The sequence below is a fragment of the Balaenoptera acutorostrata genome, chromosome 1 (genome assembly GCF_949987535.1).
Source record: "Balaenoptera acutorostrata chromosome 1, mBalAcu1.1, whole genome shotgun sequence".
NCBI lineage: Eukaryota > Metazoa > Chordata > Mammalia > Artiodactyla > Balaenopteridae > Balaenoptera > Balaenoptera acutorostrata.
This window is the reverse complement of record NC_080064.1, coordinates 159,009,914-159,033,510: the sequence shown is the minus strand read 5'-3', so window position 1 is coordinate 159,033,510 and position 23,597 is coordinate 159,009,914. Positions and strand designations below refer to the sequence as shown.

General features: G+C 41.0%; 2 protein-coding genes and 2 non-coding genes across 9 annotated transcripts in view; 2 read left to right on the top strand and 2 right to left on the bottom strand.

Moving 5' to 3' along the window:
* The window catches only part of MDM4 (MDM4 regulator of p53), a 42,102-nt gene extending 33,989 nt beyond the window's left edge, over nucleotides 1-8,113 (bottom strand). For 4 of the 5 annotated variants that reach the window (XR_449666.2, XR_449667.3, XM_007166169.2 and 1 more), the window contains exon 1: nucleotides 7,992-8,113. The gene's annotated coding sequence lies outside the window, so the exon portion shown is untranslated. Of the gene's footprint in view, nucleotides 1-7,654; nucleotides 7,791-7,991 lie in introns of those variants that run through there. The other variant, XM_007166170.2, reaches the window with a different exon arrangement.
* Nucleotides 8,114-16,084: 7,971 nt separating this feature from the next.
* TRNAK-UUU (transfer RNA lysine (anticodon UUU)) lies at nucleotides 16,085-16,157 on the top strand. Its single transcript has one exon. It is a non-coding gene; the product is annotated as a tRNA-Lys (tRNA).
* Nucleotides 16,158-16,438: 281 nt separating this feature from the next.
* Nucleotides 16,439-16,511, bottom strand: TRNAK-UUU (transfer RNA lysine (anticodon UUU)). Its single transcript has one exon. It is a non-coding gene; the product is annotated as a tRNA-Lys (tRNA).
* A 5,671-nt stretch (nucleotides 16,512-22,182) lies between these two features.
* Nucleotides 22,183-23,597, top strand: part of PIK3C2B (phosphatidylinositol-4-phosphate 3-kinase catalytic subunit type 2 beta) — a 58,965-nt gene continuing 57,550 nt past the window's right edge. For both annotated transcript variants that reach the window (XR_449664.2, XM_007166167.2), the window contains exon 1: nucleotides 22,183-22,612. The gene's annotated coding sequence lies outside the window, so the exon portion shown is untranslated. The remainder of the gene's footprint in view (nucleotides 22,613-23,597) is intronic.

The following is a 23,597-nucleotide window of genomic DNA, read 5'->3' as shown; positions in this document are numbered from 1 at the left end:
AAATTTTGAATTTCATTTATGGATTTTCTAATATAGAAATCCTTGCATACCTGAGATCAATCCAACTTGGTTTTGGATATTATCCTTTTTTGCATACTGTTGGTTTTGATTTGTTAATATTTTGTTTAGGTTGTAAAGTCTCTACTAGTGAATGAAATAAGTCTGTTATTTTCCACTGTCAAGTTTTTGTCTCATTTGGATGTCAGGGTTAGCTGGCCTAACAGAATAAATTGTTTAGTCCCTATTTGTCTATTGCCCGAAAAAAAATTCTACAACAAAATTGAGATTTCTAGTCTTTGAAAGATTTCTGACCTCACCTATAAAACTTATAAAACCCAGTGCTTTCTTTGTGGAAAGATTTATGTATGTATGTATGTATTTATTTAAGGCTACGTTAGGTCTTCGCTGCTGTGTGCAGTCTTTCTCTAGCTGCAGCGAGCAACGGCTACTCTTCGTTATGGTGCACGGGCTTCTCATTGTGGTGGCTTCTCTTTGGTGCAGAGCACAGGCTCTAGGTGCATGGGCTTCAGTAGTTGTGGCACACGGGCTCAGCAGTTGTGGCTCACGGGCTCTAGAGCACAGGCTCAGTAGTTGTGGCACAAGTGCTTAGTTGCTCCGTAGCATGTGGGATCTTCCTGGAACAGGGCTCAAACCCGTGTCCCCTACATTGGCAGGCAGATTCTTAACCACTGTGCCACCAGGGAAGTCCTGTGGGAAGATTTTTAATTGCTGCTTTAGCTTAATAAATATTAGATTATTCAAGCTTTTTTCTTCTTCCATTTTGTTTAGGTCTTCAAAATTGCTGGCGTATAGTTGATAGTATTCTTTTAATCTTTATTTAGTATACAGTTGCATCCTTCTTTCCATTCGTGATACTGTTTAACATATCTTACTACTTCTTCTACTTTAAAAAATTTATTCTGTTCATTTCCTGATTATTATAAATTAGACACTTAGTTCACTCCTTTTATAATTGAATATTTAAGGCTAAAAATTCCTTCCCCCTCCTACCCCAGCACTACTTTTTTATTCAGCTCATAGGTTTTGATATATAAAGTCTTCATTCTCATTCAGCTGTAGGTATTTTTAAATTTCCATAATTTATTTAATCCATGAATTATATAGCTATGCATATGCATACTGTATTTCTCAAATGTATGTTTTTGTGATTAACCACTAATTTAGCAGCACAGTGGGAGAGATCACCCTCTGCATAAAACTTGATCTTTGAAATTGTTACAGCTTTCACCATGGTCTAGTTGATGATCAATTCCATACTAAATGCGTGCAAAACTCTATGTTCATTAGGTTAATCTTGTTGGTTTTTTACAATCTTCTATTTCTGCCAATTTGTCAGCTTGATCTACAATTAATTAAGAGACGTAATGAAATCTCCCACCATGATGGTGGATTTCTCCATTGATCCCAGTGTAGTTCTACCAATTTCACTTCATCTGCTGTAAGGATTTTTAATCAGAGGCATTCGCGCTTTAAACTGCTATATCTTCTTGGTGAGTGATTAATATATAGTGATTATAATTATGTAGTGTTTCTTTCCATCCCAATTAAGACATTCTGTCTTAAAGTATATTTTATCTTGTATTAGTATGGTCATGCCAACTTTCTTTTAGTTAGTATTTCCATGTATGTATTTCCCCAATCTTTTAATTTCAATTTTTGCATGCCCTTAAACTTTTGGCGTGCCCTTGTAAAAAGCATATATCTGGATTTTGAGTTTTTAAATCCAATTTGTCTATTTTTATCTTTGGTGAATTTAGTCCATTTATTGTAATTGATATCTATAAATCTGTCTCTATCATCTTTTTCTTTTCTTTTTTAAGAACAGGTTTTGGAATTTCCAAAGAGTTTCTTTCTTTCTTTTTTTTTTTTTTTTAATATTTACTTATTATTTGGTTGCACCGGGCGGGTTCCTTAGTTGTGGCTCACCAGCTCCGTAGTTGCAGCACGTGGGCTCCTTTGTTGCGGCATGCAAACTCTTAGTTGTGGCATGCATGTGGGATCTAGTTCCCTGACCAGGGATGGAACCTGGGCCCCCTGCATTGGGAGCACGGAGTCTTAACCACTGTGCCACCAGGGAAGTCTCCCCCACTTTTTTTTTTTTTTTTACTATTTATTTATTTGGCTGCATCAGGTCTTAGTTGTGGAACTTGGGATCTTTCAGTTGTGGCATGCAGGATCTAGTTCCCTGACCAGGGATCAAACCCCAGCCCCTGCACTGGGAGCTCCGAGTCTTAACCACTGGACCACCAGGGAAGTTCCTGTCTCTACCATCTTAATTTAGCATTGCAGTTTGTCCTACTCTTCCTTTTACCTTTCTTAAAATTGTATCTCTGTCTCCTTGCTAATAAGATATGAACTTTAGCACAATATCATTTGGACTTTAAATTCTGGAGTAGATATCTTTTTCTGTCTCTTGAATTTTCCTTTTCTCTCTTTTTTTTTCCCCTTTGGCCTTAGCCTTTACAACAATAAATGATAACAACATATCTGATTACCTTTATTTCATATATCTCTTGTAACATTTTCTGGATTTGAATCTCTCAGTACTTCATCTAGAACTGTCTTCAATGTGGGCCTTTAGGTGGCAAGGCTTCCAATACTTCATATGCCTGAAAATACCTGTATCATCCCCTCCTATTTAAATAAATGTGGTTAGGTATAAAGCTCTAAGTTTCCCTACAAAACCCTAAAAACACTCTTTTGTCTGCTTGCATTTAGTGATGTTGTTCAAAACTCTTATGTCAATTCAATTTTTGCTCCTTTGTGTGTGATCTGTTCTTTCTCTCTGAGGCTCCTACAATTTTCTTTTGCTGTGATATGCTTAAATTTCACTATAATGTGTCTAGAAGTGAGTTTTTCCTGACCTCTTATTTTTAGCACTCTAAAAAACCCTTCCATCTGGGGACTTTCTTTTTCCTTTTTAATTCTAAAAGAGAACTATTTTTCCATTATTTCTTCAATACTTCCTCCTTTTCATTCTTATTTCTCTAAGATTCCTATTATTCAGATGTGAGTACCTCTACATCTATTCTCCTTATCTTTTAACTTTTCATTTATATATTTTTTTTCTTTGTCCTTTTTCTCCTTTGTTCTGGGAGATTTCCTCAATCTAGAATTCTAATTCACTCAATCGTATCCATTCTGTTACATCCATCTGATGTGATGTTCTTTATTTCAACCACTGTATTTTTCAAGCCTACTATTTCTGCTTGGTTCTATCAGCCTCTGCTTATTCTTGTTTCAAGTTGCTAATATCATCCCTACTTCTTCTAGAATGATTATCAGTCTAACTTTAAACTTTTTTAAAAAATTTATTTATTTTATTTATTTATTTTTGGCTGCATTGGGTCTTCGTTGCTGTGCGCAGGCTTTCTCTAGTTGCAGCGAGCGAGGGCTACTCATCGTGGTGGCTTCTCTTGTTGCGGAGCACGGGCTCTAGGCGTACGGGCTTAAGTAGTTGTAGCACGGAGGCTCAGTAGTCATGGCGCATGGGCTTAGTTGCTCCGTGGCATGTGGGATCTTCCCGGACCAGGGCTCGAACCTGTGTCTCCTGCATTGGCAGGCAGACTCTTAACCACTGAGCCATGAGGGAAGCCCTGACTTTAAACTCTGGATCCATCTATTCTATTATTTATGTTCCAATGAAGCTTATATGTTGTTCTCTTGAAATACCTGTGCTCTTCAACACTGTTATTTTTTCCTAGAGGACAGCAGCTATTCTGATAGGCAAAGCATAAGGGAGAAGACCAAATTCCAGCCAAAATCAGCCACAGTAAGCTGGAGTAAGGTAGGAAATGAACACTAAAGTAGAAAATCCCAAGCACCAGATAACCACAATCACTATCCATCCCATACAATCACTGCTCAGACCAAGGATTCACATTTTGTTCCCCAGGGAGATACAGCATTATGATAGGGATTTGGGGAGACCTAAGAATTAAGAAGTTAAGGGGCAGAGAAGTGACTGCCTAAAGTCAGTCATCGCTTGTTTTTTTTCCTCAACTCCTCCTCACAAGTATATGCTTCTGTAATGCCCTGATTTACTCTTAAGGAGAGCTGGACTAGGGTTGAGTCACAGCAAGTGTAGAAAAAGGTAATTCCAAGGTAATGAGGCAGGAGAGCAACTAGAGCAGTATTCCAATAGTTCCCTTCTTCCATGGTTTTATTCTCCTACAGTCATGCCTGGCTGACTCCTGTCCTAGGCCAAAGACCCACCCTCCCCCCAGCCCCACCTCCACCCCACAAAGCAGTTCAAAAAGTCCACATCACCCATTTGTTTCTCACAGTATTTTCCTTTTATAGTCCCTCTAGGGATGATTTGAGAGAAAGGAGTCAGCAGTCATGCTAGTTCAGCATCTTAGTAGGAACAAGACTTGACCGCTTGGCAGCTCTGAGGAATTTAAACCTCAATAAGGGTTTAACATCTGGTAGAAAGTGTTGTGCCATTAAAAAGATACTGATTTAAGGGCCATAGAAGTTCAGAGCAGGACAAATTACTTTTGATTGCAAGGCAGAGGAGGAATGAGAGGGAATGGCAATAGCAGTGGGAGGATTTTAAAATGGGAGAACACTGGAAAGAATAGGAGAGAAAAATATCATGAGGAAAGGAATTGTTCTCAGATGTATGTGAGAAATGAAGTCAGTTGATGGGCTCTGAACCCAAAGCAAGATCTTGTCCCTTTTCCACCTGGAATCTGTTTTGAGTGCAACAGGGTTAGGTACTGTTAGTCTCTCCTTAATACAGAAAATTGAGGCTTAAAGAAGTCAAATAACTTGCCCAAGACTAAAGCTTATCCTTTTACATTCAGTTTCTCAAACCAGAAAGTTAGAGTCATCTTGATCTCTCCCTCTTCCCCCATTATCACATCATCAAACTTTATGGATTTTAACTCCTAAATCTTTCAAAACCACGCCCTCTCTTCATCTTCACCACCAATTCCCCAAATCAAAAAATGTTATTTCTTGCCTGTGTCACTGCAATAGACTCTTAACTGTCTCTCTAACCCCACTTCAATCCAAACTCCACACTACAGCCAGAAGGATTAAAAAAACAAAATAAACAATCCTACCCTGCCAGGCCCTGCTCCACTGCTTGCTACTTTTCAAAAAATAAAGAGCCTAGGCCCTCAGCACCTTGCCAGTCTTTCCAACTTACACTGCTCTTCCCCACACTCCCTGCACCTCATCCACACCGATCTCTTAGTTTCTCAGAGCCTCTGCACACATTGTTCCTTCATTTTGAACACAGTTCTGTACAAGACTGACTCATCCTAAACCTTCCAGTCTCCAGTTAAATGTCATCTCCTCAACAATCATTAATAGGTGTTAAAACCATATAAGTGAAAGGTTGGGGGAAGGGGGGACTTAAAAACACATTGAGCAGGCTTACAGCATTTGACCCACTGACCAAATTTATCTCTAGAAAGAGCAACATTCACACATCGTGTACTTCCTATGTGAAGCAACAGGAAGCACCCAGTACCTCCTATGAAGTATTCTTGGCCCCCCACCCCCAATCCAAATCTAATCAAGCTTCTAGATCTAACTAATATGTGTTTGTAGGGGGAAAAAATGGAGGGTGGAGGAATAAGTAAACAATACTAAAAGCAGGCAATTAGCCAAATCCAGAATGTAGGAAATTCTACAGGGTCTTGGGTGCAGCATTATTGTTGAAGTGGACAGACTGTTATAGAGACTTAAAAAACACTGCCCTAATACAATGTGTGGACCTTGTTCAAGTCCTAATTCAAACAAGCCATCTGTAAAATGTCATTTTTTCCTAAACAATCAGGAAATTTTGAATTATGTACTAGGTATTAGATACTATTAAGAAGCTGTGTATAACTGATTCACTTTGTTATAAAGCAGAAACTAACACACCATTGTAAAGCAATTATACTCCAATAAAGATGTTAAAAAAAAAAAAAAAAGAAGCTGTAAATGGTAGTAGAAAGGCACTGTGGTAAATTTTTTAAAAATCCTAACCTGATAAGAGCTACATCCTGACATATTTAAAGGTAAATAAAATGACACATCTGTGAAACTTTAAAATATTTCATTAAAAAGGTGGGAAAATAGAAAAAACAATATTAAATTAAAACATTAGGTTTTAATTACCTTATGGAATGGTACACAGCAAATGTGTAAGAAATGACAAAAATTCCGTGTGTTTATCTATTGTATCTTGAAAAAACTAGTAATCTTGGAAATCCTATTCCAGTTACCTCCTTGGTCAAGGCTTTTCTGACTCCCCAAAGGAAGCTGATGACACCAGAGCACCTCTATTAAAACACTCACAACATTATATTTATGTTTTTATGTGTGTCCCCTAGTGGACTGAAATCATAGAGAGCAGGAACAGTCTTATACAACTCTCAATGATAACAGAAGAGTGGTTTTTACCCTACATTTAGTCCAAAAGACTCCTACACCTCATCTTCAAATCTCTACCTTTGAAGATAACTGTGATTTAAAGACTAATTAAAATAAAAGCTTCTTGTCAGAAGTCAGCAGAACTAATCATTCTTATCAATTCTTTAAAGCCCTAAGGACCTCTACTAAACACCAGTCTGATTGTCTTTCAACTAAATATGTAAAAGTAATAAAACCAACTGTTTTCTTTTAAAAAAGAAACTACCATTCAGATGTTGTTTTAGTTCTTACAAGGTCTGTTACACATCTAAAAAGGTGAAGTGTGTAGCAAGAGTATGCTCCAGCAGTTTGCAAAACAAACAATATGCTAGGAAACAACCTAAAAATCCATCAATAGGGAGCTGGTTAAAGAAATTCTTGTACAACCCTGTAATTCAATACTACGCAAGCCCTTAAAAGAAAATATTATATGTATACTTTATGGAAAGCTGTCCCTGATGTTATTTGAAAAACTTAAGGTACAGAACAGTACACACAAAATGACCCCACTGTTGTTTAAAAATGCGAATATGTGTGGAAAAAGTCAGGAAGGACATAATACCAAGCAGTTAAGGGTAGCTAGCTTGAGGAGGGGACAGGTTAGGGACACGTTAATGGACAGTTAACTTTACACACTTCTGTACTGTGTGCTTATTTTTCTTTTTAACAACAGGCAAGTAGTATTTTAGTGTTTTAAAAAAACTTTAAAATAAAAAATTGTGATCCTGACCGTACTGTGAAACAAAATATTCCGAAATAAGTACTTCTAAACTAAATTAACTTTTCATAGCAGGAATGTATGAGGGAGGGGACTAAACCCAAACTGAGATGTAGTAAAATTTAATACCAAAAGGTACCACCAAGTTATCTTTTTGTTCCCCGTGCCAACATCCCAAAGAATGGAGCAGCTTCGTAACTAATAGATCTTCCCGGATGAAGGAAAACAGAAGCAGCATTTTCTCCGGGTGCCGCTTTAAAACAGGGGTTTTCAAACTCGAGGGTGTACAAGAATCAATTGGGAAATGTGCTGATTAAAATACATATTCCCGAGCCCCAGCTCCTGATATTCTGTTAGGGGAAGTCTGGGTGTGGCCCCCAAATGAGCATTCTTCAAACAAGCACTCAAGTGCCTCTGAGACAGATGGTCCGCAGCCCTGAAAATTACTACCTTAAAATTTTGAAGACATCTCAATGTCACTCTCTCCGCCTCCCTCTTTCCCACCTTTCCTCCAAAGTGCCTCAGTCATCCTCATATTTTGCGTCCAATTAAGCATCGTCAATGTATTTCGATTTGGTTTGTAACCTGTTGGCCGACCTGCATCACGTCACTCCACCTCCATTTTTGTCCTCTGCTGATTCTCATCTTATAACCCTTCCCCCACCAGCCCTTCTTCCGCCCTGTGCGACCGTCCCCACGCCGCCACCCACGCCTCTAGCTCCTCCCGCCGGCTACCCCGGCTCCGGGGCCTGCAGAACTGGCCGCGCCGCGCCCGCTCCCCACTCTCCACTTCCCACCCCCGGCCTCCCGGCACCCCGCCGACTAAACCCAAAAGCCACACCTTACGGCCGCTCCATGAGTCGCTCCCCCGCAGAGCCCGGGGGGGGAGGGGGCGTCAGTCACAGGCCCTAAGGCCCCAGCAGCATTTTGAAACGGCGAGCAGTGAGGGCGCAACTTCCGGCCTCGCCAACCCATCTCCCATAAGAGCTTCCGGTGAGGCCTCCAGAAACCATAGATGGGCCAACTGGATGGCTAGAGAGCCAGAAGGCTGAGCCGTCCCTACCATAGAGTAGATCCAGTGCGGGGAAAGAGAGTCGCAGGACCTGGACCACTAAGAGTTGTGAGGTTTCAAGAGAGAACATTTGAGGAAATTGCAGGGTCTTGTGATATTCATAAACATGTCCTGGGAGATCAAAAAACAGGGAGGGGAGAAAGCTAAAAGCATAATCAGAGGCCACCTTTTCAACTCTTCAGAAAGCTGAAAAGCCACTCCCTCTGTTTCTCAGTGTTAACTTACTCATTCTTACTCCCCAGAGGTGGCTGGAGCGGAGAAGCAGCATCCTAGTGTTGTCGCTAATTGGGTGAGAATAAGCCTAGTATATACACGAATCACTACAAGAAATGCTAAAAGAGAGATGCAAAGGACAATGAGGTGGAGCTTATTTGGATCACACAACCAGGTCATCTAGCCTGCTTTCTCCCAATACAAAAGTACCTTCAAACCTCTCAGGCAGGCTGTCTTCAACCTCTGCCACTGCCAACTGGCATGACCTCCCCCCAATACCTCATTTCGTTTATTTTAGGATGATTCTAGGTGTTAGAGGAATTTCTGGGCTGAAATACGTTATTTTGCCATTTCTGTTGGTTTCAGTTCTGCAGTTTGGAGAGGAGTAAGGCTTTATTCTTTCCAATATAAGTACTATTGGGTTTTTTTGCAGACAGTTATCATGTCCCATCTCTAACCCTCTCTTTTGTTTTTCTGCAGGCTGAAAATCCCCTCAGAACCTTCAACTATTTATTTGCCATGGCTTCAAGCCCCCTTGCCACCCTTCTGAACAAGTACCTCTTTGTCCTATTTAAAATGTGGCTCCCAGAACCAGATACACACCCATGCAAAATAAAATGGGGCAATGACCTCTCTTAATTTGCACATTGCACCTTGCTCTATTTCTGGCATAACCTCCGACTTAGGTGGAGATCCAGAGTTCTGTAAATGAGCTGAAGAATTAATTCTTTTTTCACAGTTGCTCCCAGAGAGCTTTTTTAGGTGAACCACTGTCAACTATTTCTCCTCTCTTTTTCTGCAATTAATTTTAATTTTTGAAAAAATCCCAAACAGGAGTTTGTTTTGTATCTTTTAAATAGTACCTTGTTACTTTAGGTCCTTTCCTACTGTCTCCTGGACTCTTGGAATTGTGATCCTGTCATGCAATTCAGTTTGTTGACAAGTATTTGTTGAATATCTGCTGTGTGCCAAGCACCAATGTAGAGGATTCTAAAACAATCCTAGGAATCTGCCTAGAGGAGGCCTCAGACTGTCCAGGTAAAGAGAATGTGATAAGTGCAATGATGAGCTGCAGTTAGCCTTGCCTGGAGTGTCAGGAGAGATTAGCTCTTTCACTTTTGCATTTTGCAAATTGTTGATTAACATACCTAACTTATTTTCATTTAAAGCCTTGGTAAATATGTTGAATAGGGCATGATTAAGAATAGAGCTTTTCCCCTCATGGTTGACTCTGAGTCATGATTAATTGTTCCTCTTCTAGGGTTGTTCTTAAACCAATTATCCCACCTACTAGAGGTCAACATCTGGAAACATTTCTCTGACCTTTCCCAAGGAGTTCATAAAACTTCATTAAATGACTTGCTATCATGAAAACAAATCATAACTATAGTATTTCTTCTACCAGTCAAGTAATCTTGCCAAAAAAGAAAATGAAATTGGCTTAACAAGCTCGTAACTGACTCAGTGATCACCGCTTCCTTCTCTAAGAACTGCGCTCACAAACCATTTATTCAATAAAGAAACAGGAAATCTGGGTTTAGTCTAGCTATTCTAGAAATGAGAAAGTTACACAGGTCTTCAGTTTCCCAATCTGTAACATAAAATGGCTGAATCAGATGACTTTTCTAAGGCCCATTGCAGCCTTAAAGGAATTAGAAGCCAGTGTTATTGGTCTAGAGCCTTTCTTAAAAGTTATAAGGAGTTGGCTTCCCTGGTGGTGCAGTGGCTGAGAATCTGCCTGCTAATGCAGGGGACACAGGTTCAAGCCCTGATCTGGAAAGATCCCACATGCCATTGAGCAACTGGGCCCGTGTGCCCCAACTACTGAAGCCTGCGCACCTAGAGCTCGTTCTCCAAAACGAGTGAGAGAGGCCACCACAGTGAGAAGCCCGCGCACCACAACGAAGTTTAGCCCCCTCTCACCGCAGCTAGAGAAAGACTGCATGCAGCAACAAAGACCCAATGCAGCCAAAAATAAATAAATTTTTAAAAAAGTTATAAGGAGTTACTTCAGACATACAAAAAGGTATAATGAAGAATATGATTTCCTTTTCCCCACCATTCTTCCTATAGAACAATACTTTACCTATACAAAAAAGTTCCCCACAGTCCCTTCTCCGATGGCATCTCCCTCCTTCAACTGCAGAGGGAACCATTATCCTGAGTTTGGTACTTACCCCTGCCATGCATTTCTTTAGACTTTTAAGTTATATACCTGTATATATTCCTTTCAAATATTTTATGCTTTAAAATTTTTTTAAATTTGTCTTCATGTTTGTCCCTCTGTCTGCACATTGTATGTGTTCTAATCTCCTTTTCTCATAAAGACATCAGCCATATTGGATTAGAGCCCACCTGTATGACCTCATTTTCCCTTAATCATCTCTATAAAGGGCCTATTTGCAAATAGAGTCACATTCTGAGGTACTGGGGCTTAGAACTTCAACATATGAATTTTGAGAGGACACAATTCAGCCCATAACAGTAATGAATGCACCACCATTTTTTTTTATCCCATCTCTTCCTTTGACAAATATTTAGGTGTTTCCTATTGTTTGCTCTACAAACAATGCTGCTATCAACATTCTTGTACACGTCTCCATGTGTACTTTAGGGAGTAGAATTATTGGGTAATATACACATTATCAACTCAATTAGATCGTGATAAAGTGCTTTCCAAAGTGATTGTAGAAGTATACACTCCTGAAAGGAGTGTATAAGGATTCTGTTGCTTCACATTTTCGCCAACACTTGCATAATAACAAGGTTTTTTAAAAATAGATGTGAAATGATTTCTCGTGGTGGTTTGATTTATGTGTCCATGATTATTAGTAAGTTTGAGTATTTTTTCATATTTATTGACTACTCATCTATAAATTGTCCATATCTTTTGCCCATTTTTCTATTGGTTTGTCTTTTTCTTATTGATTTATGAGTTCCCTATATAATCTGGATATTAATCCTTCTTAATTATATGAATTACAAATAACATCTTCAAATCTATAGCTTGTTTTCACTTTTTGAATGCTGTCCTTTGAACAGAAGTTTTTTAATGAAGTCAAATTTATTAATTATTTTCTTTATGATAGCTTTTTTATTGTATATTTTTTAAGAGGTTCTTTCCTGTCTAGGAATCATAAAGACACTTTGAATATTTTCTTCTAAAAGTTCTAAATATTTGCTTTTCACATTTAAGCCTTTAACTCATTTGTGGTGAATTTTTGTGCATGTTGTAATGCAGAGATCCAATTTTACTTTTTCAATTACAAATTGAACAACAAATGTATGGCTCTATTATTGAATCTATAAACTGTGAGTCTATAGGTTCTTGAATTAATCTTTCCTTCCCATTTAACATAATCACTGAAGGTTTTGTAGAAGAATGGAGCCTTTAAGAATGAATAGGATTTCAAGAGGCAGAGGTGGGAGAAGTCGTTTGAAGAAATATGGCATAAATAATGAGGAGAGGGAGGAAGAATTAGAAGACTGTCTAAAAACCAGAGAAAGAAAGAGTCTCCTTTGATTGAAATGTTGATTACTGTATAGAAGATTGGCACTGTATTGAATTACACTGTCCAATATAATAGCCACCAGGCACATGTGGTTTGAAATGTGGCTAGTCCTAATGGAGATGTGCTGTAAGTGTAAAATACACATCAGATTTCAAAGACTTAGTAGGAAAAAATAATGTAAAATATCTTAATAATATTTTCTATTGATTACATGTCAAAATAATATTTTGATATATTGAGTTGAATAAAGTATACAATTAATTTTATCTGCTTCTTTTTACTTTTTTAATGTGGCTACTAGAAAATTTTAAATTGCATATGTGGTTTGCATTATATTTCTATTAAATGGCACTGGCATGGGATGGATTTGCAGGCTGGATTTTGGATTTTGAATGCTGCTATAAAAAGTTCCATGTGTTATTCAATAAGTAGCAGGGAAGAATCAAAGGGTTTTGAGCAAAGAAAGGTCAATCTAATATTCTTAATTTGATGACTCAACATCCCATCTACACACAGCCACTTTTAGAAACCATTCTACCATTAGCCCTATGTGGATGATTAGCTCTGCTCATTTGATTCGTACAGAGAATACTTAATATGGTAGTCCTTGTTATTGTTTTAATGTAACATGAATGGAACAAATCTAATGTGTGTTCCTTTGAGTGAGAAATTCGGACATTAATGAGTCAAAATTTTAATAGTTCCCCATTGCTTAGGGGATAAAGTTATTCTTTTGCTCAAATTATTAATAACTCAATATTGTCAGCTTTCCAAATTCTCTACATCTCCCTCCACTCCAGTCAAATATATGTTAAGCCTTAAATTAAATCGTAGCAACGTTTTCTTAGGTCAGTCTCCCAAGGCAATAGAAATAAAAGCAAAAATTAACAAATGGGACCTAATCAAACTTACAAGCTTTTGCACAGCAAGGGAAACCATGAACAAAAATGAAAAGACAGCCTACGGACTAGGAGAAAATATTTGCAAATGATGAGGCTGACAAGGGATTAATTTCCAAAATATACAAACAGTCCACACAACTCAATAACAAAAAAAAAACCCAATCAAAAAATAGGCAGAAGGGGCTTCCCTGGTGGCACAGTGGTTAAGAATCCACCTGCCAATTCAGGGAACACAGATTCGAGCCCTGGTCCGGGAAGATCCCACATGCCGCGGAGCAACTAAGCCCGTGCACCATGACTACTGAGCCTGCGCTCTAGAGCCCGCAAGCCACAACTACTGAGCCCGTGTGCCACAACTACTGAAGCCCACGTGCCTAGAGCCCGTGCTCTGCAACAAAAGAAGCCCACGCAGAAAGCCCACACACCACAACGAAGACCCAGTGCAGACATAAATAAATAAATTTAATTAATTAATTTTTTTAAAAAATGGGCAGAAGACCTAAATAGACATTTCTCCAAAGAAGACATACAGATGGCCAATAGGCCATGAAAAGATGCTCAGCTTCGCTAATTATTAGAGAAATGCAAATCAAAACTACAATGAGGTATCACCTCACACCATTCAGAATGGCCATCATAAAATGTCTACAAATAAATGCTGAAGAGGGTGTGGAGAAAAGGGAACCCTCCTACATTGTTAGTGGGAATGTAAATTGGTGCAGCCACTATGGAAAACAGTATGGCAGTTCCTTAAAAAACTAAAAATAGAGTTGCCATATGATCCAGCAATCCCACTCCTGGGCATATATCCAGAGAAAACTATAATTCAAAAAGATACATGCACCCCAATGTTCATAGCAGCACTATTTACGGTAGTCAAGACATGGAAGCAACCTAAATGTCCATCGAGAGATGAATGGATAGAGAAGATGTGGTAAATATATACAATGGTTACTACTCAGCCATAAAAAGAATGAAATAATTCCATTTGCAGCAACATGGATGGACCTAGAGATTATCATACTAAGTGAAGTAAGTCAGAAAGAGAAAGACAAATACATGATCTCATTTATATGCAGAATCTAAAATATGATAGAATGAACTTATTTACAAAACAGAAACAGACTCACAGACATAGAAAACAAACTTATGGTTACCAAAGGGGAAGGAGATCGGAGGGATAAATTAAGAGTTTGGGTTTAGCAGATACAAACTACTATATGTAAAATAGATAAACAGCAAGATCCTAGTATATAGCACTGGGATATTCAATATCCTGTAATAAACCATAATGGAAAAGTATATGAAAAAGTATGTGTGTGTGTGTATATATATCTGAATTACTTTGCTGTATACCAAAAACTAACACAATATTGTAAATCAAGTATACTTCAATAAAAGAACAAATATGTGTTAAGCCTTATAGACAGTATGACTATAGTTAACAATTCTGTCCTACATATTTGTATTGCTAAGGGAGTAGATCTTGAAAGTTCTATTACAAGAAAAAAAATTTTTGTAACTGTATGGTGACAGATGTTAACTAGACTTATTATGGTGATCATTTTGCAATGTATACAAATATCAAATCTTTAGGTTGTGCACCTGAAACATAATGTTAGATGTCAATTTTACCTCAATAAAAATTAATTTTTTTAAATATGTTAAGCAATTGTTGAAGGTTGGGTAGTGTCAGAGAATGATAGAACAGAATCCATGGAGTCTGATCTTGTTATATCTTTGCTATTAACTCTTTATGTAACTTCATGAATGCTTATTACATGTCAGACACTATTCTAAGCAATTTATGTAAACTATCTTATTTCATTCTTGCAATCATTTTATTGTCCTGAGACAGAGAAATATCTTACTCAAGATCACAGAGTGGTAATAAGGATTCAAAAAGGGGCACCTAACTTCAGAACCCAGACTTTACGTAGTGCATTTATCCTTTCAGTTTTTCAGTGTACATATGTGCACACTTTAAAATTTTTAAAATTGAAGTATAGTTGATATACAATATTATATTAGTTTCAGGTGAACAACATAGTGATTCAGTGTTTTTAGAGATTATACTCTGTTAAAAGTTATTACAAAATAATGGCTATAATTTCCTGTGCTGTACAATATATCCTTAAGTTTAAATTTAAATTTTTAATTTAATTTAAATTTTTTTATTTGAAATATTTCCTAACTTAACAATATTTTACAATTATTCCCAAGTTGTGTTCTTTTATATATGATTATTAAGGGCTGCATATCATTCCTTATTAAGGCTGTACCATAATTTATATAGCCATTTATGTCATTTACAATTTTTTTTCCAATTAAAATGCTTTGACGTTCTTGCTTGTAATCAGGTCTTTTTGCACATCCCTGATTATTTCTTTAGGACAAATTCCTATGAGTGGAATTGCTGGACCAGAGCAATCACTTCTAAAGCAGTTGGAGTTAAGCAGATGGCATTAAGGCAAAGCAACATCAGCTAACGAAAACACTTTAATGTCTCACTCTAAGCCCCACCGAGGGTAATTCTCCTCGCCAACCCTATAGCAAAGGGCAGTGCTCAGATTACTGTGGCTGTGGAACAGAAGAGCCTCCAATGCCAAGATCAATAAAATGTCTTTCTGCTGGCATGTTCAGCTTTCCGCTCTGGTTTAGTAGGATTTCTGCCCTCAAGGCCATTGGGGGTGACCTACTCCAGGGTTTGCATCATGTAAAATTACTTGGACTCCATTAAGGGACCTACAGGACAATCCCACTATCCCTCTGCAGGGTCCTTTCTCCCACTTTATACTACACAGTTCAATCCAATAGCTTCAGAACAGCACATCTGTATTCTCTCTTAGAGAGATTCATTTTTTGTTGTTATTGTCGGGTAGGTTTTAGAACTGATATCCACCCTATTATCAATAGCATAGCAGATCTGGTGTCACTACAACTCTTCAAAAGTGACAACATACCTCGCCGTTCTGTTAATCCTGGACCTGTTAGAGAGGTTACAAATCGAAGAAGTCTAATAATGGTTATTGGGCACATGTGTCTCGTAATTTTGAGTTAACTGGTAAGGCTGTTGAAAGGTGCATGATTTACGTCTTCTTGTTTTTCTTGGCGTATGAATCCAGAGCTTTATTGGGTTTAAAACAGTTTCACAAAATGCCGGCGGAAGGAAGCGATGACACAAGGTTCCTCCTTCTTAAGTAAAACACTGTAGCATAAGCAGTCCCTCGCGAGAGCCCGGATAGCTCAGTCGGTAGAGCATCAGACTTTTAATCTGAGGGTCCAGGGTTCAAGTCCCTGTTCGGGCGCTTAGAATTAGATCTTTTCGGTTTTTTTTTCCTCAAGTAGTAGAAACCTGAAGGAAAAAAAATTCCTTCCCGCTGGGAAACTACCATGCAAAACCTCCATACTCGCCCAGAAATTGAGTGATTTGGGGTAGTCGCTTCGTTTTCTTCTCTGAGAATGTTTATTTAGTATACTCTGAAATCAATGAAAAATGAACTTGATTCGATTTAAGGTAGAAGTACGCTGTGGCATTGAGATTTTCGTATATGTAGTAAGCTAAGAAAGGGACAAGAAAACAAGGAAACGCCCGAACAGGGACTTGAACCCTGGACCCTCAGATTAAAAGTCTGATGCTCTACCGACTGAGCTATCCGGGCACCTTCTGTTTTGACTATTTGATAGTATTCTAATAAATTGCTTCTCACATAGATTAAATTTAGGTTTTAATTAGTATTAAAGTGTTTTTTTCAGCAAGATGAAGAAAAACATTCACTTTTCTATATTTTTCTCCATTTACTTAATACATGTTTTCTTCAAGTTCTTTCATAGTTCGTGTTTCTTAAATTTCCAATATTTACTAAGCTCTCTAAAACCAAGCGGTACTAAATGACAGAGATGGGCGACCAAGATGAACATTAAAAATTCAGACAGCTACAACCTTTTTTTATTACAATTCTTCTGTCTGCCATATATTACTTCCCTGTTAGGACTTCTTAATTTTAGTTATATTCTACTGAACCAGATTACAGTATTTTCCCCATATTGTTAATGAACAATATATTTCCCTTCACTAGATGATGTAGCTGTTAAATAAGCATTCCTTAGCACAAAAGAAGGAAAGATACATTTGATTCATGAATAGAGGAGCTAATATAGGAAAACAGAAGTGACTGGAATGGTGGGTCTGAATTTAGATTGAGAGAAAGAGAGTTTAGACCTTTAATTTAGATTTTGATTCAATTTTTGCCTTTCTCCCTCTTCCCGGCAAGTTGCAGTTTTCAAGTCAGATTCACAAGGTGAATCCTTCTAAAGCAGTATAAGTGTGTACCAGTGGAAGCAACATGGAGTATTAAGAATAAAAATCTCCAGATCAGCCTAGTTTTTCCTAAAATCAACTTCATCAACCCTGACGCATAGGGTGTGGAACACAGGATTATGAAATTTCAAGACTGATAAGGGAATTCATTTTTGTTTCTGGGAACTTGAGGCTTCTGAACACAATGAACAAAATTGCCCAGCCTCAGTTGTAGGAGTTTGTTTCCTACAATTGTCTGATTCTTTTAGAACAAAGACTAACGAACTGTGTGATCCTAAACAGGCCTGGGTTTCCACATCTATAAAATGAGGGAAATTGATTAGATGACCTGTAAGATACCTTCTAAATCTAAAATTTTACTACTCTGTTCCTTTTCCCACTGTCAATAAGATTAGAAGGAATAGACTCAAAATGCAACAGGAAAGAACAATTTAATTGAACAAACATTTATTGATCATCTATTATGGCTTAGGTTCTGTGCTGGCTCCAGAGTCAGAGATATATAGGACACGGATCTTGTTCACAGTCTAAGAAAGAAGGCAGACATTTAAGCAATTAACTTTAACAAAGTAATAAATGCAGTAATAAGAATTCAAGTACAGGAAGTGGCAGGAGATGAGAATGGACAGAAAGGCAGTAGGTATAAAATGAGGACAGGGGTCCCTAAGTTTTCAGGATCGGAGTTGAGTTTCAACAAGTAACTGTCACAGGTATGCAGAGGAAATTGTAATGAGCCAGACAGACATTTATCTATTCAGACATTTCTTGAGCACTCATGTGTTAGATACAGAAAAACTTTTTGCTCCGTTTGTTTGAATGAGATGTGGAAATGTATTATACCTAACTTTTTTTTAAGAAAGGGAAATGGTGTCTGTCCAGTGTCCTAAAGGGGCAGAAATAAAGTTTTTTTTTTCCTGCCCAATGGCTTTGTTACATCATATTCTCTTTCCTCCAGGATAATAAACCAGTTGTTTAAATACACTGAGATTAACTCATGAATTGCTTATTGAGTACCTATTTCCACAGCAGTGAGCTAGGCACAGTGGGAAGGAAAACAATAAGTCTGGAAGGAAAATGAGGAATGAAAATTGTGTTTAGGGAATGGTGAATAAATTAATCTGGCTGGAATGGAGGGAGGTAGAGAGGAAGAGAGGGGTTAGAGACAGCTGACGGGGTTTATTTCAGGCGAAGGAGAATAATTTTATCATATAGGCAACGGCAAAGTTTGAAAGTCTAATTGAAATTTGACTTGTTAACATTGTAAAGTCACACCTGAGGTAGCATGAACTGAATCTGCTTTTGCTATGTTGCATTACAAAACGCCACCAAGTAGTGCTATCTTGTTCCTTTTTAAAAGCATGAAATCTTCCTGGAGTGCTTCATCAAGCTTCTCATTCACATTGACTATTGAACTTAATTCTCCCACCAGAGGGCAGTCTAAACTCACAGATTCTATATTTGCGGAACCCCACCCCCCACCCCGCCCCCCCGCAAGCTAAATTTCTCCCACTAATTTTTAAAGCGACGCTCTTTGTCCTCCTACTCATCAGACTCATCGGTCTTTGGAAATCGCCATCACCTCTGTATCAGAGCTGGGAAAGGGAGGAAGAAAGGGGTCCCCAAACCAATGCCTAATGTAACTGCCTACTCAGAGACCCAGTAGTTCACCATCACTGTATACAGTCTTTGAAGTCTGAGACCATTACAAGGTACTGGGAAGATGCGTGGTACAGAGAAGTTGTTCTGAAAAGTCTCCTTTTGTGTTTTTGGCCTAATAACTCCAAACTGAGAGCAGCCTGGGTTTCTGGTGGGCTCTCCAAGCTCTCTCCCAACTACCCTCCTCTCTGAGAACACAGCAAGGCTAGCAACTCAAGAATCTCGCACAGCACCTAGAGCCCAGACGCTGACTTCCTTGTCATTCCACAGGGCATTTTCAGCCCTGCCCTCCTGGAGGTCTCTGCTGCACTTGTGTCCCCATCCCTCTTTCCTGACACTTTCTCCTATCCTCCTTTCTGACACTCTGGGGTCTCATTTCTTCCTGCTATCAACCTGGCTATTTCTTCTCGATGATCTCTTTTGCAGGCCTCTTCCTTCCTGTATATGCCCACCTGGATGATCTCACATATGCCCATAACTTTGTTGATCATCTATGAACTGAAGAGTCCAAAATTGATATCACTTGTCCACACCTCTACTTTCAATTTAGTTTCATAAATCCGAAGTCAGCTAGACATCTCCACCTAAACATTCCAGAGACACTGCAAATCCAACATGTCCAAAATTAAAGTCATGGTTGCTCCCCCAACACCTGGGACCTGTGTGACTACAGTCCCTCCCGTAGTAAATGGCACCACCTACCACCAATTCCTGAGGCATCAAGTGGGGAGTAATTCTACATTCCTCCCCCTCTCTGATGATCCCTACATTCAATACATTATCACACATTATTGATTTTGACTTCCTGACTCTCTCTTGTATCTGTCCTTTCCTTTTCACACCCCCTGCCCCAGCTTTGAGATTCTCTGATCTTGCACTCTGAATGTAGACATGGCCTCCTTGTCGAGCTCCAAGCCAGTACGCCTAACCTAGCAGGATGCCAATGGCATACTCCAATTTGACGAAACAATTTACAAAGGGCTGGCAGGGTATAGGACAACCACAAGGAACAGTGTGCAGTACCCAGGGACCAGCAGGAAAAGGAGTTTCCACTCCCTGGCTTGAAAGTCAAAGGAAGGGAGTGAGTGATTATGTAAATTAAGAGAGAAGAGGAAAAGGAAGAGGGAGGGAGAGGGGCTGAGAGGGAGGGGGAAGCACCTGGAGGGAAGCTGTGATCTTTGGTTGAGGGTGGCAGCCAGCCCACAGTGAACCCAAAGAGAAGGATCCTGAGGAAGAAATATCCAGACCCCTTTGACCTCCCTCCTCCCACTCTCCTGCGGTGGCTCCCCACTGGCCCACCCCTTCTAGGAAGCCAGAAGGCCAAGAGTGGATGTACAGGGGCAAAGGCAAGAAAGACATGCAGTGTCTTCCAAGTCCTCCTGTGTAATATGCACGTCACTGGTCACATCACTCTCAGTCTACACCCTGGGTTCTCTGTCACCTACAGGACAAACCTAAACTTTTTGATATGCCCTGGTTGCTCTTATAACACAAAATTTTCTCCCTACCAAAATGCTTCATAAAGCCTTTAATATGATCCCCCAGTGACCCAGGCAGGCCTGTTTCCTGTTAGCTCTTCCCTGAAGACTCTTCACTCCAGCAAATTTGGAGCATTGGTGGCCCTGTGCTACTCTGTTCTCTCAGGCTTCTGAGCTTAGCCTGATGACAGGCACACAGTAAGCTGTCACAAATATTTGTGTTGTGATCAAGCAGTGAATGAGTGAGTGAATGAATGCAGGTTTTTATCCCCTGTGGCTCTTGAGGATCATGAATAGCATCATGTAGACATCATGATACATGCAGAGCATGCTGCCTGCGGTCATCAAAATGGTCCATTACATTCTCTCCTTTGATCTTCACAACAGCCCTGAGTGGTAAGTGAAGCTGATGGAACTATTGATGCTCAGAGGGCGAATTGGACTACCCAAGGTCCCGGCACAGTGGGTAGAAGAGAAACACAAGCCTCTGTCACATCTCCTTTCATGAGCTTCTCCTCCCATTGTCTCATTCAAGGTTGCCTGCAATTAAGGGTCCTTTGCATTTGCACAGATTTCACCTTATATGAGAACAGAACAATATCCCAAGAGATCCTTCTGAATCATGAACTCACTTTTTTATATTGCTTTCTTCCCCTACGTAGGGCTTCCTCTGGTTATTCAAATTCCCTTCCCAGCAAATATTTATCCTCCTTTGAGCTCTGGAGTCTCTTCCAATTCTATAAGTCTATGAATCTAAGACTTGTGTTGGGTTTGTTGAAGTCTCATATTAGTGAGGAAATTTTAAAAGGCCCCTGATCTTTTTAAAAGGGCCTTTCCGACACCCTTAAAAAAAAAAACCCCACAAAACTCCAGTGAACCCAAAACAGGCTGGAAGAGTAGCTTTTAACAAATATTTAAAAGCTACTAGGGGTAGCTTTGCAGAGAAGCTGCAGAAGGGGCAGGTTTGCCGATGTTTCTCTGGGAACCCTGGCTGCAGAGTCCTGGGTATCTGATCAGAGGCTGGGAGTCTTGAGCCTTAGATACCTGAAGGGGACTGCAGGGGAGGGAGGCTGAGAACCAGGTGTTGATCATCGTCTGGCAAGAAAGAAAGAAGGAGGGCCCTGGGGGAGAACAAGATTCAAGTTTTGAGGAAAATGTACTTTGAGATCAGAGATCATAGTTATTATGCAAACCAAATGCAAATGAGGATCTGGCCAACTATTAGTTTCTTTGGGTGGAGCCCTTAGGAAAATTCTTCTAGAGACCACTGCTCAAACAAAGGTACTGAGTCAAAATTTTAAATATAACACACTATGAAAGATTTTTTTCCCCTGCGATAGTTGGGTTGGAGGACCTACTACCACCGCTCCCCCCTCAGGTTGTAGATTGCTATTTTCTGGGGCTCGGGTCAGACAACCCACTAGGGCGAGTAGAAAAACTAATGAGTCTGAATGTGCAAAGCGCCGAGACAGCTTCCCCCCACCGCCACCTCCATCCTCAAGGTAGGGGCTCTTTCCGGCATCTCTATCTTAATGATGGGGGGAAGTTCCGCAAACCGATAACTGGACCTCAAAACTCTGTCATTTCCAGTAGAATGATTTGGCATTCATCTGACACAGAGCAAAGGGGTCCCAGCGGGAAAAGTAACGACCATCTGCAAAAACCCTCACGCAAGTGGGAAGTGGAAATCTTGGCTCTTGGATTCCCGAAGCACAACTTGACGCCAGCGCTTTTCTCTTCCCCCACGCACTGGGAGGGGAGGGAGGGGAGGAGGGAGGGGAGGAGGGAGGGGAGGAGGAGAGGAGAGGAGAGGAGAGGAGAGGAGAGGGGAGGGAGGTCAGGGTTCCAGGACCCGCCCCATCCTCCCGCTCGCGGCGCAGTGGGCGCCGCGGGCTGGAGCCGCGGCTGGCGGCTGCCTGTCCGGGCTGGGTCTGGCCGAGCCTAACGTCGCCGTGCAGTGCGCCAGGTCTCCGGGAGATGGCTTCTCCCCTCTCGCCCGCTACTCCCGCTATTGTCTCACCTGGGGTTGCCTGACTCTGCGGGCTCGCTCACCCTCTCGGCCTAGAGGACCGCCCCCCCGCCCCCGCGCTGCGAGCTGGTCCTCGCGCCCTCTCCTGCCTCTTCGCTGCCCCGGGAACCCTGGGGTCGGCGCCCGCCGCGTGCAGCTCGGAGGGGGAGCGGCCCGGGAGGAGGCGGTGCGCGGCCGCCTCGCGTGGGTGCCGGAGCCGCCCGGAGCCGTGGAGCCAGCAGCCCAGGTCGCCGAGCACACGACACATCAGGTTTTGCAGGAAACTCGCAGTGAACACAGGTAAGACGGGCACCCAGCCGGGAGCACCGGCCCGGGGTCTGCAGATTTCCCGCAGAGTGGAGCGAGCGGAGGTCAGGGGCTCTCCCTCCAACATGGCAACAGCCGAGGGGCAACAATGGAACGAACCGAAGGTTCCCGGTGGCGGGACGCAGACGCGGTGAGAACGGAGCTCCAGTCCCGGCGCCGAGCAGGTTGCCAGCCCCCACTGCCTGCCCGCTCCAGGGGTTTCGGGGCGTCTCGGACCCCGGGCACACTCTTCCCCACCCCTTTTCTTCTAAACACACTTCCTGGCTCCCAGCTGCTGCAAGGCGACCTGAACCAGCCGGTGGTTTTGGTATTTGTTTGTTTGTTTAAGATGAGAAATAAAAAGCAAAACCTGCCCTGGAGTGAGGGTGTTGGTGGGGTGCTTTCTCTTAGAGTGGGTGGAAAGTCAACATCTAGCCTGGGAAATATATACATTTTTTTAGCCAGATGGATAGTAGAATTAGCTTCTCCCTTATAAGGATACTGCAGCAAAAGGAGAAAGCTTGGGAGAGGGAGAGGGGCCCTCAGGCCTGAGTTCCGGAGCCTTGGGGGAGGCGCTGCTCTCCTGGCCTGTACTTGTCTCTCATTTTCAGCTCCGACATGGGTGGCTTTGATGTTGGGGAGCAGTCGCAGCAGCAGGAAGCCCAAGGGAGGCTGCCAAGCTGGGGTGGGGTGGGGTGGGAAGCCCAGGGGCTTGGCAGGTTCCTGGTTTGTGGGAAGAGGTTACCAAATGTATGAGGTTAGTGCACACACCCTAGTTGGCTGAGGGGCGTGTGTGAAGAATCTGCCATTGCTCGTGCTCTTTCACGCCAACCTTCTTTCTCTCCGTCTCCAGCCCCTTGTGGGGTCTTTGTGGCTTCCCTGCCCCAGTCCCACCAGTCGGGCCTGGGGTGGAATCTCTATTGTCTCGGCTGCCCTGATGTTTTTTCTCAATTCTGTTGGAGAATTTTGTACCCTGTGC